This window comes from Lonchura striata, chromosome 3 (assembly GCF_050655825.1).
Source record: "Lonchura striata isolate lonStrDom1 chromosome 3, ASM5065582v1, whole genome shotgun sequence".
In the NCBI taxonomy this organism is placed as follows: domain Eukaryota; kingdom Metazoa; phylum Chordata; class Aves; order Passeriformes; family Estrildidae; genus Lonchura; species Lonchura striata.
In genome coordinates this window covers 101,743,861-101,759,993 of record NC_140705.1, presented here as the reverse complement: position 1 = coordinate 101,759,993, position 16,133 = coordinate 101,743,861, and the positions used below count along the sequence as shown (strand labels likewise).

At 40.7% G+C, this 16,133-nt stretch overlaps 1 long non-coding RNA gene across 3 annotated transcripts in view; it reads left to right on the top strand.

Moving 5' to 3' along the window:
• Positions 1-11,508, top strand: part of LOC144245988 (uncharacterized) — a 58,895-nt gene extending 47,387 nt beyond the window's left edge. For all 3 annotated transcript variants that reach the window (XR_014954011.1, XR_014954012.1, XR_014954009.1), the window contains one exon: positions 8,509-11,508. This is a non-coding gene — a long non-coding RNA (uncharacterized LOC144245988). The remainder of the gene's footprint in view (positions 1-8,508) is intronic.
• The last annotated feature ends 4,625 nt before the right edge of the window (positions 11,509-16,133 follow it).

Here is a 16,133-nt window from a genome sequence, read left to right as displayed (position 1 = left end):
AAGAATGACTGTGGGGGAAAGATTATAGTTATTTTTAAAAGCCATAAGAGTGCATGAAGGATAGAGAAATTAAATAAGAACTATTTCTATATTCATTGTTTCTCACTAAACAAGGATTATGAACAAGCAAAAAGAGGTGCAAGGAAGTTGTGGACCTCACTGACGCATCTTGTCCTGGAAAAAATCATCAACAGGTCAGGAAGGGATCAGGCAAATTATAAGAGGATGGGTTTGTGAGCTCCTACCAAACATGATGGTGCAGGTGCCAAGTCTCAGTTCAGGAAGTCTCTAAGCTGGTAACTTCCTGGGAGCTGGATGGATGGAGCAGGGAAAGAATTACTCTACATACCCCTTTTCCTTATAGGTATTTTCAGACTGAACTCTGTAGGCCTTTGACTCAGATGGTAGTGCCAAATTATGAGAGATGTTTTTTCCCCACTAGGTAGGATAAGACATTTCTTCTTGCTGGCCTGGTACAAGTGATACAAGACGTCACTGAGTGAATGGGGAGGGTGTTCAGTGAGGAGGAAGGCTCTGCACAGCCTGCACATGGGCATGTGGCAAGGGTCTCCATGTTCCTCTCTGGCTGTGCAAGTGGAGAGGATGATGGAAAGTATGGCCAAGCAATGTGTTCTTTGTTTGATACAGATCATCAGTCTTAAGTGATCCAAACCATATTTTTACACCAGAGAAAACGACTGGCCACAGCTAATTTGGGAGATGGAAGTCTGCTCTGGGAAAGTGAACAACAGCTGATCAGAGGGTCATGTTCTTGCTGATAGTGTGGCTGCTGATGTTTTTTCCATATCAGTGTCAAAGAGGGAAACCAGCAGCTCATGTGCCAATGGGAGGCATATCTGTTACCAATGTCAGTACTTTGTAAACTACTTCACTATACTCCTTGTCCCTTGTCTATTCTCTTTACCCCTTAGTCTCTTTAATAAATATTTTAGATGAAAGATATTTTCTGAAAAACCTTAATGTGCTGGGTAGGTGTACTGTAAATGTGTGGAAGAACTGAGCCTCCCTTTACCACTTGCTCTGGGTTCCACTCATGAAGATCTGATGGTCAAAACGAGTAGAATAGACTGGGAGAAGTCAGGTGAAAAAATAAATATGCTCTGATTTAACCATAAAAGCTGATATTAAAAGAAAATCATCAAAATACTTGATAGATATGTGTGAACAGATGATGACTTTCAAAGTGTAACATGAGTTTTGCTGAGATTCTGCAATATTTGGTTCATGTTGTGGGGTTTTGTTTTTTCCATTTCTGATTTTTGTCCAAATCTGGAAGTGCAGGAAATCCCTCAAGAAAGGCAGTTCTGGAGATTTCCAGCTTATTTTGGGGCTCTAGAGATTCAGATAGTTTGGGTAAACCTGTGAACTTTTGGATGTTTATCTGAACTGATCCTGAACTCTAAATCTTCTAGGGTTCACCCAGCTAAGTCAGCGGGAGGAAGGCCTATAATGATAATTTTAAATTATTATTTTCTCATTCAGCCATGGATATGACCCTTCTCAGCCTCCTGAGAATTTCTTTGTGCTGCATGGAACAATGAGAAAGCTAAATAGTGTGTATCACATATGCACAATTAAACATTGTGTGCCCCATTACGGCTTCAGCTCCTACACATCCCAGTTGCTAGTTGCTGTCTTTGTAGGAGGATTTAGCTAGAAAACAGATGACTATTTCCAGCCTGGCATTGTCTTTAGCAACACCTTTTATGCCACATGAAGATAACTTAGGGAAAATGCACTAGAAACAAAATTATTGAACTACAGTAGGCAAAGCCATAAAAAGAAAAAAAAATATTAAAAAAACAGATAGGTGAATGTGTAGTGTTTATTCTGTCAATTTTAAGAAGTGACTCTAGTTACATTTTCCTTGTCTGACTGCGTAATCACAGCATCTGAGTTATTGATGTTTATCTATGGAGACCTCTGGGAAACAGAGGAGCACTTTATAATAATCTCTATTCTACAGAAAAGAATTTTCTATGACACCAAAGATAACATCATACCTTTCCTGATGCCAAAGGCGAGGCACCAGCTGATTTTTCTTCCTGCAGGATTTTTCTTTTAGAAGTTAATGTAGGAAACCCACAGCAGAGTGAGGAATGGAGTCAGGATTTCCCTCCACTTTGTCAAACTATCCACACATATCCCATCATCCTCAAGAATTACCACTAAGTCAGATTTGTACACTTGCATTACATGTCCAGTCTGAAAAGACACAGAAGTGCTGCACTGGTCTAGCTCTCGTGTCTTCTGTCCTTGTGAGACTGTAGCAGGAATAACTGTGCTCTTGCACACACTGACACACAGGTGTGGTGAAAACAGAGTGTACTTAGTATTACAGTGTCCTTCCAGATGCAAGAGAATGAATTGCTAGAAAAGTGCATAACTAAATTTCATTTGGGGAGCTGGCACACAGGGGCTGTGGTTGGAAGTCTGGAGAGGCAGTGTGCTTTATGCTAAAGCTTGCTTCCCAAACGCCTTCCCAAGTCATGCTTCTAATGTTCCTGAAATCACTGTGACTTCCTTACCACATCAGCAATCATTTATGGCTCTGGAGCTGCCTGTCACTGCAGGGGAAATTCAGAAGAGCGCATTTTATTTTTCAAGGGAATTTGGAAACCATCAGTGCTGTGTTTGAGCTCCTGGGTTTTTCACAGGACTTGGCATTCAGCAGGGCTATGCTGCTCTCATCAGCTTCTCTCTGTGGAGGAGCTGCATGCTGAGACATTTTCCAAACTTCAAGGATTGCTGTTAGGTCCTTCAGGCACAGGAAGTGTCTCTTGCTAAGTTCAGACTAGATTTGTTCACAGATTTTTGACAGGACTGTCAAAAAAATTGCAGTAACTTTATACTTTTGAACAGAAGCTATGTGGGATTCAGTAATTTTATGGGATTTCCAGATTTTTGAAATTTCACTATCTTTCTGTTTTTCTCTGAGTATGCAGACATGAAGTTCATAAATATAAAGTTCTGAAAGCAGCACTTAAGGACTGATTTTCACCACTCCTTGTGAATGGAGTCTTCCGGCCTGGCTTACCTTGGTTCACACTGCACTCAGTCTCTCTAAAATATTGCCTTCTGGAGAGTATGCTTGAAAAAAAACCACTGTCTAAACCTCATTCAGCTTCCAGGAGCATCCTATTGGAAAAAAATTGGGTTTTTTTTCTCCTATTGAAGCCAATGCAATGGAATGCTAAGTGAGAGAAATGTGCTAATGAACAAATCCTCTGTAGGGAATGGCTTAGAAATGTCCATGCCAGCAGGATGCAGGAATACCTCCTAGATGTATTTAACCCCAAATGTGCAACTGTGTTTATACAGCAGATCAAAGAAAAAGAGCTTCTTTACACAAAGTCTGAGGAGATCTGAAGAAGGGGAATTATACTTACTTGAAGGATATAGCACAGTGAACTTTTTATGATCAAAGACTGCTTTGGGGCTTGTCCTACAGATTGAACTCTTAGTCCTAGCTCAAGCTGTAGGTATAAAATTGATTCAAATGTTCACTGTCTGAAACCTTTCTGGCTTATCTAAATATGTACTGTTCCTCTGCTTCTGTCTTAATATTGATATTTATTTTGTCATGCAAAAAATGGTTATGACTTTCTTTTGAAACCAGAACATTGGATGCAAGTTTACGAACTTGAATCCTTGCAAAAAATACTTAGATATGAGTCTTACAATGTGTTTTACTCTGAAAATGTTTGAAAGAGAAGTCCAGCTGAAAGCAGGACTCCATCATCAGTAAGATTCTAGCGCTAACACAGATTTTTCTCAGAGGTAGAGAACAACCAGGGAATAAAATGGGATTATTAGTGGGAATGAAAACATTCCAAGGAGTGAAGCATAAGAGTAAGCAGTCTCTTTTATATGCCTTAAAGCTGGGGCTTCAGATAGGGAAATATTTCCAGTAGAGGTGCAATTAGGAGAAATAATTGGGTGAGTTGACCCTGAGCCTCATTGTGACTTAGGTCTGATCCTCTCTCTGGAGAACAGATTCTTCCCTGATTCCCAATGCCACAGGTTGAAGCTCTGACTCTTAAAAAGGCCAACCAGTGGGGCAGCTAAGATCCTGATTTGGATCAGTGGGGATCCAGTCAGTGATCTGTGCAGCTTGATTTGGATCCCTTTTATCCTCAGGGTGCTTTAGCATGCTGTGACACTTGATTTCTTTTGTTGCACTTATCTGAGTTGTACAACTCCCGTCAGCTCACAGCCCAATTCCTTCTCTCCTGATGAAATCTGAGTATGGTGCTTAATGTCTTGTGTTTTGTTGTGCCATGAGTTGCCATGGAAATGAGCTCGAGGTTGCAAATCTAATGAAGTCTCCTATATTGTGGAACAAAGAGGAGCAGGATGTGGTGACACTCTGGGCAAGAAGCCTCATGTGAAAGTCTCTTGTCTGAGATCAGTATAGGTCAGCCTGGCAGTCTTGGTGCTGCCTATCTTTGTCTTTCAGCACATCAGGGAACCTTACTAGGACTTCCTCTGATTAGGAGTCATCAATTATATAAATGTGGATTTTAGAGCCTGATTTCCTTTATGCTTTTTAAAATAAGGGCTGTGAAATTCTTGTTGCTTGTCTGCTTAAAATCTTTTACTTGCTGAAAAAAGAAGAAAATATGACTAAAAGCAAAAATATATATGGGTAAAAATTCAAGAATGGCTGAGAAAAATGCCAACACCCTCCATTTTAGTCCAGGATGCAGTACTCTATAATGCTGAGAAGATGTGTAAAATCAGAGCACTGTTAGAGTAATGTTTTAATGGTTAAACTGTCAAAACAGCTATTAATCTGCAGTGGAGGGAGTTCCTGGGGAAGGGATTGTGTCTTGACCTTTGTGTTTTATAGTCAGTGCCCTCACTTCCTTCGCCTCTAATAGGCTTCAAAATTATACAGAATTATGCAGACTGAAAGAAACACAGAGTTATTAGGAGGGGTGGTACAATGTCTGAACAGTTACTATTATTGTTTCCTAGTCAGTCATACTTCCAAGTGTGTAGGAAGCTGAGTTCTTCTTGTACAAGTATTCCCCGTAATTTGTATCTTAATTTTTACTATGCTAAGTAAAATCTCTTCCTTTCCTGGGGCAGGCTTTTTTCTCTTTGGGCATTAGAAAAGGCTGTAAAACTGTATGGATAATGCAGTTGCTCAATGCCATCCTTTTCCAGAACTGTGCTGTGTGCTGTGTGCAGGATTGTGCTGGGAATTTTCCCCCTTGTGCTTGAGCCCTGCCTACGATTTATAGAAGGATGGAAGTCTTGACATTTGGAACACAGCAATTTCTATTGCTTATTTCCCAGTAGAACTTTCAACTTAAAAGATTTAGATGCTTTTCTTTATTAAATGGAGCAAATACTTCAGTGTTTTCAGCTCAAAGCCCATCAGCGTATCTCCATATTTTGTCAGGGGGCCCAGCTGCCAATTCTCAGTGGAAGTGCTGCTAGCAGTGGTGGTAATCCAGCATGGTGGTCTAAGAAAAGGATAGGAGCCAGAAATTTGTGCTCAGGCTCCAGTTTTCTCTCTTGTTATTTGGCTACAGTCACCGAAACCAAAGTTTTGAAAAAAAAGTGTCTGGTTTGTGATAAACTAGATGGTCACCCCAGAGTCAAGACCTGCCCCCTTGCTTTTGAAAATGTTATCCCATACCTTTGTACCTCTGTTTCTTGATCCATCAGCTCTCAATGAGGCTATGTTTCTTAAAACAGACTGGTCTGCTTGCAGTGCAGTGGTTAAATCTGAAGAAATAAATGTGCAGATGGTAAAGTAGGTTGTTAATTTTGGTCTGTAATTGCAAACTGAGACTGGAGTAGGAAAAGTCATTCAAAACAGAAGTATATGTTTGAGACTTTAATGTCTGCCTTTAAATTTCCATCTCTGTGTGTCTCTTTCTCTCCATCTTTTATGTGCACATGTCCCCAGACCTCATACTCTGGCATCCAGCTCATCCCTGCTGTCACCACAGTGGCATTTGGCAGTCCCTGAGGTGAGAGAGTGAGCTGAAAGTGTGCTGTACGATGTCCTGCAGCTCTGCCCTGATGCAAAACACATTTCCCACCTCTAGGATGCTTTCTCATGTCTCCCCTTTCTGAGTGTTCCCTCTTCCCTTTCTCCCGCAGGACAGCACTCCTTATCCTTCAAGCGAAGTTTTATATCCAGATGACTAATTTTAACCTGATTATTGTTTGCAAAACCAATAATTGGAAGAAGTCAGTCATTGCTTAACAGCTTTAGTGGTAAATCAGTTCCAGCAGCTTGCTGGGCTGCTGCTAGCATGAATCCACGTGCTTCTCAGCTAGATGCTCTCATCTCTCTCTTCTCCCCTCTCTCTCTCTGACATCCTTTGCTGGGTCCATATGGGTTTGGGGATGTAAGCACTTCAGAGGAGTGTTTCAATATATGGTTATGATTCTAATTTTTGGCATCAGCTTTTTATTACAAGTTGTTGACTGGCTGGAGGCGTGAGAGAGTGGGAGCAGGGAGGGTTCTCGACCATGTGTGAAGCGAGGAGACAGCAGTAGCAGAAATAGTACAATAACTCCTCTCTGGAGCAGGAAAATGGGGTCTGGAGCAGTCCCCTTGGCCCCTAATCTCTTGCTAGCTCTGGGGTTTATAGCATGGACCGTGACAGTTTTGCTGTAAGGAGGGGTCAGGATTTCAACCACAATGAAAGTTATAGCTCAAGTTAGTAGCATGTAAAGTATTTTGGTCTGGCAAAATAAAAGGCACTTAAATTATGAAATCCAAACCTCTGTTTTAAAATAGTACCTATCCTATGTACTGGTGTTCATTTACAGTATTGTTTTGAGTTTGATTTTCTTGTGGGTCTAAAAATGTGATAAGAATGTAGGCAGATGTGTTTATATGATAATACAAAAAAAAAAAAAAAGCTCCTGAAATACAGAAATTTGGTTTGTATTTTATATTATGCATTAGGTGATAATTTATAAATTAATTAGTAAATGCACCATATTTCCAAACAAAACCAGTAGTAATTGTAAGAGATTGTACAAAATTATTAGTAAATGGCAAGACACAGGGTAATTTCCTCTGATTGAAAATTACAGAACCTGGAGATCAAAAGCTAAAACTAAACTCAAAAAGGAATGAAAATACTTCAGGGACAGAACACTCACGTTCAGGCTCTGTGCTGGAGTGATCCTGTGTGGCTGCCTTGCAAGAGCAGACATAATTTCTGTGTGTGCAGTACCACCCACAGCTCTCCCTAACAAAGCACTGACGTGCCACGGCTGATGGGAAAACCAGAATAACAGAGATTCCCTAGGGCACAAGGGGAGCAAAAGTATTGGACTGACTTAGCATGGAGCCAGGTCTGATAGAGCTGAAACTCTTAACTCTTGTCCAGCACGAGCCCTGCTGATCATAACTTGGTCACTTTGAGACTGTGAGGTTCCTGCATGCTGTTTCCAGTTATTCTGCCTTGTGCTGGTCTTATAAAGTAATAATAACCTGAGCAGCCTTTTTGAGCACCCAAGGGCTGGATTTGCTGGGCTGTATCACGCTGAAGCAGTGGGATGAAAGCTCCCAGGAGGTAATACTGGAGATCAGGGGATTCCTACTAGGTGCAGGTACTAGGCATTTGTATCTTACTCCAGGTACTTTTGTTTCCTCACAAACTACATGGGTAGCTGAGCTACCTTAGAGATGCCACTTAAGAGTCAGCAGTGAGGAGGATCCTGTGATCTCATGTAAAATGCTTGCCTGTAAGAGAAAGTTTTGTGGTCTGTGAAATTTTGGATGAGTTTTGGGCCTTACTGAAAGTAGTTAGGGAATAAATGAGTGTACAGAGTCCTTCTGAAGGAGAAAAGATGAGAGTATTCCATGGAGACATATTAAAGTCAATCCAAAGTGAACTGATGACTTTACAACCCTCAAGCAAATTACCTCAGATAATTTGTTTTGTGCAACAGGATTGTGTATGGAATATGAAAATGTGTACATGACCTTCTTTTAAACTGCAGTGATTTATTACTGCCAGAACCATGAGGGATTCAAATTGAGTTTATGAAGAAATCAATGTTATAGGGGATTGCAAAATTATGCTGGGTCTGATGAATCCTTTCTGAAACCCTTTAACCACAAGAAATCTGCTTCTTTACTCAGATGTTGCAGAGTGGATAAGTCATTCACTCTGATTCCAAAAAGCCTTGGGTCTCTAAATGATTTTCAGGATGGTGATGTTTGCCTTTTTTTATTGTTCTGTGCAATCTTCTGCATGCACTTATGTTTTGTTGTAATCATGTCTCTTAATTGATGAGAAATCTGAATGATGCTGGGTTTTTTTTTTATTATTTTTTGGTTGCATAAAACAACCCAAATCAGCTTTTTCAGATTTTTTAGCAACCTTTGTTTTTTTTGCTTTGATAAACATGCTTTAGTTTAAAAGCTACTATATTCTTTCATATTTATAATTTGATGTATGCTTTTCCCATTTTCCCATTCTTCTCAATGTTTTCATTCTGCAGCTCTCTTCAGGTGATAGTTCTGACACATGCAGCAGAACAGCAGGGAGAACAAGAAGCTTTTGTTTTCTTTGAAGAAAAGAAAATTCTTTGAGATGAAAAATGGAAGAGCACAGCCTTCAAATCCTAATACAACTACTTGCATTTGGGAAGGTACCACAGACTCCTGATTTTCATTGCCTATCAGTGTTTTGTACAGTATAAGAGTAAATCTATTTGATATTTTAAACTAGGCTTTTATTCTCCTTTTCTGATTCTGATGCTAACTGAAAGCCTTTGCTAATGAAACCATCTTTGGTAGCAGGTTTCCTTTCTTTCCAGAAGAGGAGGAGGATAACACTTTCTTCCCTGAAGCTTCTGCCCATGCAGCCTAGAATAGGCAGAATTTTCTCTTCTTCTGGTAGAAAATAGCCAAGAGTATGCATGACAGGGTGTCCTGTATGGACTACATTAATTTTGCATAAGTCAAGCCTTACTTACCTTTACTTTGGGGATGAAAGAATGGGACTTCTTTTTCCTAAAAAGACCCAAAAAACAAAATACGAAAACACCACAACCCACCCCCCAAAAAAAAAAAACCAAAAAAACCCAAAACCCCAACAAAAAACTTGACCAAACAAAAAACCCCACAAAAATCAACCAACCAAGCAAAAACGGTGTGCTCAGACAAGATTAGTGCTTCAAATAGTTTTGAATATTTTGATGAAAAATCATATCCTGTAATGTTTATTTTATTATTATTGCCATGTGTTGTTGCTAGTGCCATTGTTTTCAGTCAAATCTCTGAGTTTGTTTAGGTTTTATTTTCAGAAGCATGTTTTGCCTTGGAACCATAATTTCAAATTGATTTTTCTTTTGTGGTCTGATTTGGTAAACTACTGTCCTTCAATAGGGATGAAATGAGCTCAGGAGGGGCTTGGTTCATGTGTCAAGGGCGCAGATTTTAGGACTGGCCTTAAATCAGAAGATTAACTTGACAGGTCACACTTTGTGTCCCCTCTCTCTGCTCCCACATTCTGCTGGTGTGAGCTGAGCAATTGGTGCTGGGGAGCTGCTCTCTGCATGGAGCATGTTCCAGGTGCCCTGTCTTGAGCTGTTTCCAGTCTGGACCTGACAGCTCATCCTCATAACTTGTCACAGTGCAGTAGATGCACCCCTGGAGTAGATCCTCCAGTTTAGTTTCATAACCCAGCTTGGGTGCCTTGAGGCTCTTTTAAGTGCAAACCAAAGGATGGTAAGTGTGATGATGGTGGCATTTGCTTTCAAAGCTTGCTCTTGATTTGAAACAGAAAATTAGTGGAGCCGAACTTGATTTCTTGTGGTCAGTGATATCTGACACATTGGCCTCTATGTGAATATCTCTTGCATGGTAAAATCTTCAGAAATGCAACTGTGGTCTCAGGCAGCCTTAGGCATTTTTGACCCTTACACATCTAAAAAACCAACAACAACAAAAAACAACCTCAAATTAAAAATCTAAGTACTTTAAGAATTCACGTGCAAAACACATTAAAACTGTGTGAATGGTTGTCCATCCCATGTTTCAGATCACATACAGGTCATCTGGAGCAAGTATTTATCAGCTCAAAATGTGGACTTATTTTTTGGCATTCAGTAGCCTTCAGCAGTAATTTTTTATCTTCCCATCCCATGCTATCTACAGTGTCAGCTACTCTCTACATGGCCTGGATTCTTTTCCACTTGCATTACACCTGCATTTCTACATACACTCTACTTTTTCCCTGTTTTGCCTGATCACCTGTAATATATGCACTTATCTTCTGAGATAAAAGCACAGTTGATGTCCACCCCAGCCAAACTCAGATTTGGGAGCATAATGTGTCGGATTAAATTCAGGATTACATTAATCTATTCATCTGCTGGTGTAAGTAGAACTACAAGTCCAAAGAATGTAATTCTGTATTAGCCATATTTTTCTACTTCTGTATGTTTACAAGAAAACTATAGCCTAATGTGCTTGATGTTTCTAGTGTGTTAGATATATACAACAAACAACCATTAATGAGTTTTAAAACTGTGATGCTTATTCAGTCCACTCAGTGCTCTTGAAAGTGAGCCAACATTAATTCAAGCTCAGTTGATCCTAATAAGTAACTAAGGCCCCATTTCATAAACATGCAATTCTAGCTTGTTGTTTCTGGCACTGCCATTAAGCAAAAGTCTCTACCCTCAGAATGACAGAATTAAGGGATTAGGGATAAAGTGAAAATTGTGAATAATTCACAATTTCTTCCCTCCTCTCCTCCCCACCAAAGGCAATTCTAGAGGGGCTCACAAACTGCTTTCAATTATACACCTTTTCTTGTGGGAGTTATGCATGGGAGTGTGACCTGCCAGTGCAATGAGGTTTGCTCATATGAGAGGAGTCTGTAGGACTGGATGTAGTATCTGATACTTTCTCTTGTCATCATGGGTTCACTGGAACAAAGCACCAACACCTGCACTAAAAAATACTGCTTACATTTATCCATCCTGAAGGGGAACTGTAGTGTGTTGTCCAATGTGTGCTGTCCCAACAATATGCATTTTCAAAAGAAATCTATGGTATTTTGAAAGAAATCTATGACATTTTCTACTAAGATGCAATCAGGGTCCCTCCTTACCCTGGCTCTTCAGGTATTGTAGAACATGTTTTCTACTTGTTCCTGGAATAGATTTTCTCTTCAACTTTCCTGATTTTGAAGAAAGATATTTTATAAAGCTCCTGCTGAATATGAGAAGCTTTGCAGTAAATTAGGAGGAGATGCTTTTTGCTACATAAAGTCCAGTAAAATAGGAGCTCATATTAAAGCAACATAGACTGCACAACAATTGTATTTCTCAATGCAGACATTTCTTACTCAAGCTTTATCTCTGCCATGCCACTGGATTTGAAGCCCTAGAGCTGTATTTCTGGGACATATGGGTTTAGAGCCATCCTTTCATGTGCTTGTCCAGTGCCCAGTCCCAGGTTCAGTCACTCTCTGACCTTGTAGGCTCTATGGTGATGTGGAAGAGAGGTGAGGAAACACTTTACCTCTCTCCTACAGTGAAAATTACTTGCATTCATGAAGTCTGTGTTGCTAACACACTCTTTTTCTCATTGAACTTTCTTGCTGATGCTAAAATGGTTGTATAATGCTGCTGTATTGTTGCATCATTGTGCCAAAATGATAATAAAAATATTTAGTTAAATTAAAAATTGGGATATTAATGGCCTTATAGACTTGCTGTCTTTATTCAGTGCTGTTGGTACCACTCATTAATATTTCTCAAGTGGTTGCTGATGTCGTTATTATTATGGGCTTTCTTTTTCTTCATGTGCAAATATCATTTTTAACAAAGCATGTGAAGAAAATGCTGTGCACACAGCTGTGTGAGGAACAAATTCAGAAAAGGCCAGATCAGTTTGTAAGAGAAATCAGGTGTGTTGCCATCAAGTTTTGGGTCAGTAGCAGGGCGCCAAGTGACTTGGCTTCCTTGAAAAACAGAGTAAGGCTTTTAATTTCCGAACAGAATGGGGGAATGCGTGCAACCCACAGAGGCTGGAGTCTCTCCAGGCCTATCTAACATAATGAGAGAATTCTTTGTGAAATGCATAAAATGATGACATTTTAGTGGTGAATGAAATACTTGATTACTTTTTCCATAACCTAAAATAATTGGAATGTTCTTATGCAGTCCCATTCCCAGTGAGGACTAGGAATGTGTAACCTCACCATATATATTCCTGAGAGACATCTCCGGGGCAGAGTGTGGTGATATGGAAAAATGCATTGGAAAGTGTTTTTTTTTAAGCCCCAAGGAAAAGTTACAGGATGTTCATCTGAGAAAACATCCAGAAAGTGAATTCAGAGTCATGGTCGCAAGTCTGAGGAGAGAAAAATTGGTCTGGGAAAGGTTTGCTGAGCTCCTTGGTGGCCACTGAGATAAAGGTGAGTGCCTGACTTACTCTGGCTTGTCCACATGGCTGTTTGTAGGAGAGAAGGGGCACAATGCCTGCTGGCACCTGGGGACAGGGCAACACAACCTGGTCCAGGGGAGTGAATTTTGGTGTGAGTCTGGATGGACTGACTGCCAAAAGGACAGCTGGGATCTGAGCTGCCTCTTCATCCTCTTTCAGCACACCCTGCTCCCTGCCACCATCCTGAGGGAAGTCCACATCCATGCTGAGTGCTCCTGGGGCTGCCATAATTTCTCCTCAGGTTTGGACATAGAGGATTAAGTGAAGCATCCTCAAGGGATTTTGGTATTTTGCAACACAGTAGAGATTTAAAAAAAAAAAAAATATGTAATATCTCTGACTAGCAAGGGTTAGCATGATCTTTCACAAAAAATCTTTTCTGGTAGATTGAGAGGCAGGATTTAGCATTTCAGAGGGGTGAAGAAAAATGAAAATCTATTACAATGGCATTGAGGACAAGTATGATCCTGCAGCAAGCAACAGGAGTACTCCTGAGTACTGTGTTAGGGCTTGCACTTGTTGCATGGACACTGAACAGCTCTTAGCATCACACTGACACAAGCCATAGCCAACCAGAGAAGAAAAGGATAATCTCTGCTCTGTGGAAATGGCAGCTGGACATTCAGGAGGAATCTCCTGGGCTGAGATTCCCAGTACACAGGGAATTGCATTGGCATTTGGAACAGGAACAGACAGGCATTGGGTGGTACCAGTTTGAACAGTTTGGGGTTGCTTTAAATCTGCACCAAATCTTTGTCCTCCCAGTAACATCCTAGTCCTGCTGCCAGAGGGTGTACTTAGTCACTGAGGACAGAGTGTGCATTGCTCAGCATGGCTGTTTTATCAGAATCAGGGGCTAGTTCTTTCATATTTTATGTTGTCTGAATAGAGAAAGTTTATAAAGACTAATTTGCAAGTATTTGGCACAGCATTTTGTGGGGACACACAGTACCCAGAATGGCTGCTTGTAATGGTAAAACCTTGGAGCATTTAAAGCTGGACCAGTTACATTGAGGAGTTAGACCACAAATAGTCCTGTGCAAAGGAGCTAATATCTATTAGAGATTGAAAGACTGGAAAGGGCTGGTAGAAGTTATATATTGACTGAAGATGAGCCAGGCTACATCATGCCTGTTCACCAAATTAATTATTTGTTTCAATATTTATAAAAGTGAATAGGAAACAGATGACAGAACTGGAGATGCTTGTTAGGTTTCTGTAATGGAGAAAGGAGAAAGAGAGAGAGGAAATCAGAATCTCACCATAAGAGAGGAACAGGAAATTAAAATGTCAGACAACTGACAAAACTGCAGGACCACACACAAATATAAAGATTTTTTCCATAGGATCTCCAAAACATTTTAAATTTAAGTATTTTCTCTTTTACCACCCAGAAATCAGATTTTTTAAAAAAAGAGGAAAGTCTGAATACACACCCTCAATCCAGTTGTTAGAATACAGCATATTGAAAAATTTTTTGAAAACTTCTCTGAGTGGTTCAGAAAAGTGCTACTGAGATATTTAATGGGAAGACAGAAAAGAGATGGGAGTTGCTGATTTGTGTATTGAGTATTCACATCCTTGTCCTTGGCAGAATTCATAGTCTTTATTCTGCAGACTGGTGGTGTGGCTGGCAAAGGCCCTGCAGATTGGGGTTATCAGGGGCCTCAGGGTTGTGTTTGCCTTCTGCATTTATTAAGAGCACCTGTGGCTTATGGTCTGTCCTTCGATTTGGCTGCATAGAAATTAATTTCCCCTGATGTGCCAGATGTGGACAAGGGAGTCCTGCTGGCTTGAGGGGCAACCTTACAGTGTATTTTCCACCTAGAATGTTGGAGTGGGGGAGAATGAAAACAAGGGGATAAAAAGACTGGGAATTTTCACATTAAATAGATTTGGTGGAGTTGTGCCAGCTGTGTTAACTGAGGGTCAGGGATCCTGAATTCATGTGGGATTCTGATAGTCCACCTGCAGCCAGCACACAGCAATGTATTCTCCATGCATGTCAGTAGAAGAGAGATCTAGAAAAGCCAAGTTGCACTTCACAGAAATCTGTTTGTGCTACATCTTTACCTGAATCAGCTGGATTTGGAAAGTGATTGAGAATCCAGATAGACTTACTGGTTTCTTCCCCTCTCAGAATTTCTTCTAGGTTTTAGTATCCTTGGGAACACAGGGAAATATGTGCCTTGTCCAGTGCCCTCCCAGATGGAAGGGTTTGCTGTCACTCTAATAATCTCTTAGCTGCTTCTTTAGCTGCCTCTGCTTCATATTCAGCAGTCATCACTGAGCAAGGGCTGTCTGCTGACTTTTCCTTCCACAGTACATTCTGAGCCAACTGTGCTGCTCTGCTGAGATATGGACTTTTTTTCTTTTTTTTCTGTCTTGTGGCAGGGTTTTCTATGTCTCACTTTGACTTTGGCCAAGTGCCTCACAAGCTATGGACTCTGAATGCCTGCCTTATTTGGAGAGCATAGGCTTTTCAGCTGGCTTGACCTCCCAGTAAGTTTCCCACTCTCCTTTGACCAGCTTCTGCCTTGCCAGTCTTTGCATTAAGCTTTTTTCCTCTCTTTCATTGTATCAGTTCACTCTTCCTTCTTCCTTCCCCACAAAATAGAGGTAAAATTTTAGTTGCTGCTGCTAACCATTGCCCAGTCCTTCTGCTGAAGTTTGATGTTCACCCCGGGGGTGAGGAGTTTGCAAAGTTCCATTCACACCACGTCTGCAGATGCTGCTGCTGAGGATTATTCTGTAACTGGTAAAATAGCTTTTTTGGACAGGTCTGTCTCAGAAAATTGTTGTCCACTGCATTTTAGCATAGATTGGCAAATCCTGCCCTCTGCAAGCAGGCTCTATAGTCAGACTGTTCTGTCTTCAGCTTCCAGGTTAGCTGTTTGGGTTAGTATTGCTGAATAAAACTATAATTTTAGAGGGAAATGCTGGTGCCTCAGTTGGATCAATGAGAGCAAGGTTTAGCCTTTTAGATCAACTTCAGACCACAGTCTGCCAGAAAAATGACTTTGCAGGCAGCTCCTTCTCCAGCTAGCAGCTGGTAAACCACAAGAACAAAGTGAGGAGCAGAACTTGGCATGGTAAAGTCCATGGCCAATGACAGTAAGATACCTGCAAAGAAGATGGGGTTCGTGATTTCCCCTGTATTTGCTTTCAAAAGGAGAAGCACTGGAAGGAGAGGTGAAATAATGCAAATCAATCATGCAGCAGTTAAGGAACAAACAGAGAGGCAGATGGATTCATTCTTTATTTGTCTAGTGATCTAAAAGGTGAGTTTTCCATAAAGGCAGGGCTTTTTATGGCACTTGTTTTACACAGGTACTGTGGGAGCAGCAAATATATTTGGTTTTAGCTGGGTGCTAAAAGGAGAAGCTAGCACTTTGCCTTTTGCATTTCTGCCTTCCTCCAAACACTGGGGGCTTTACCATGTGCTTCCTTTGGCAGGTAGGTATCTCAGGAACCTGTTGCTTCCCAAAGATCTGAATGGAGCTTGTCTGAACTTGTCAGCTTGTCTGAAGTTATCATTTACTGAGCATGTGATGAAATCAGCAATGTTCAGGTGAGGAACACTAGGAACCTGTGTCTTTGCTGTTCCCTGAGTAAAATGAGAGTCACCTGTGAAGCAGGGTACAAAGAAAGTTTGTTTTACAAT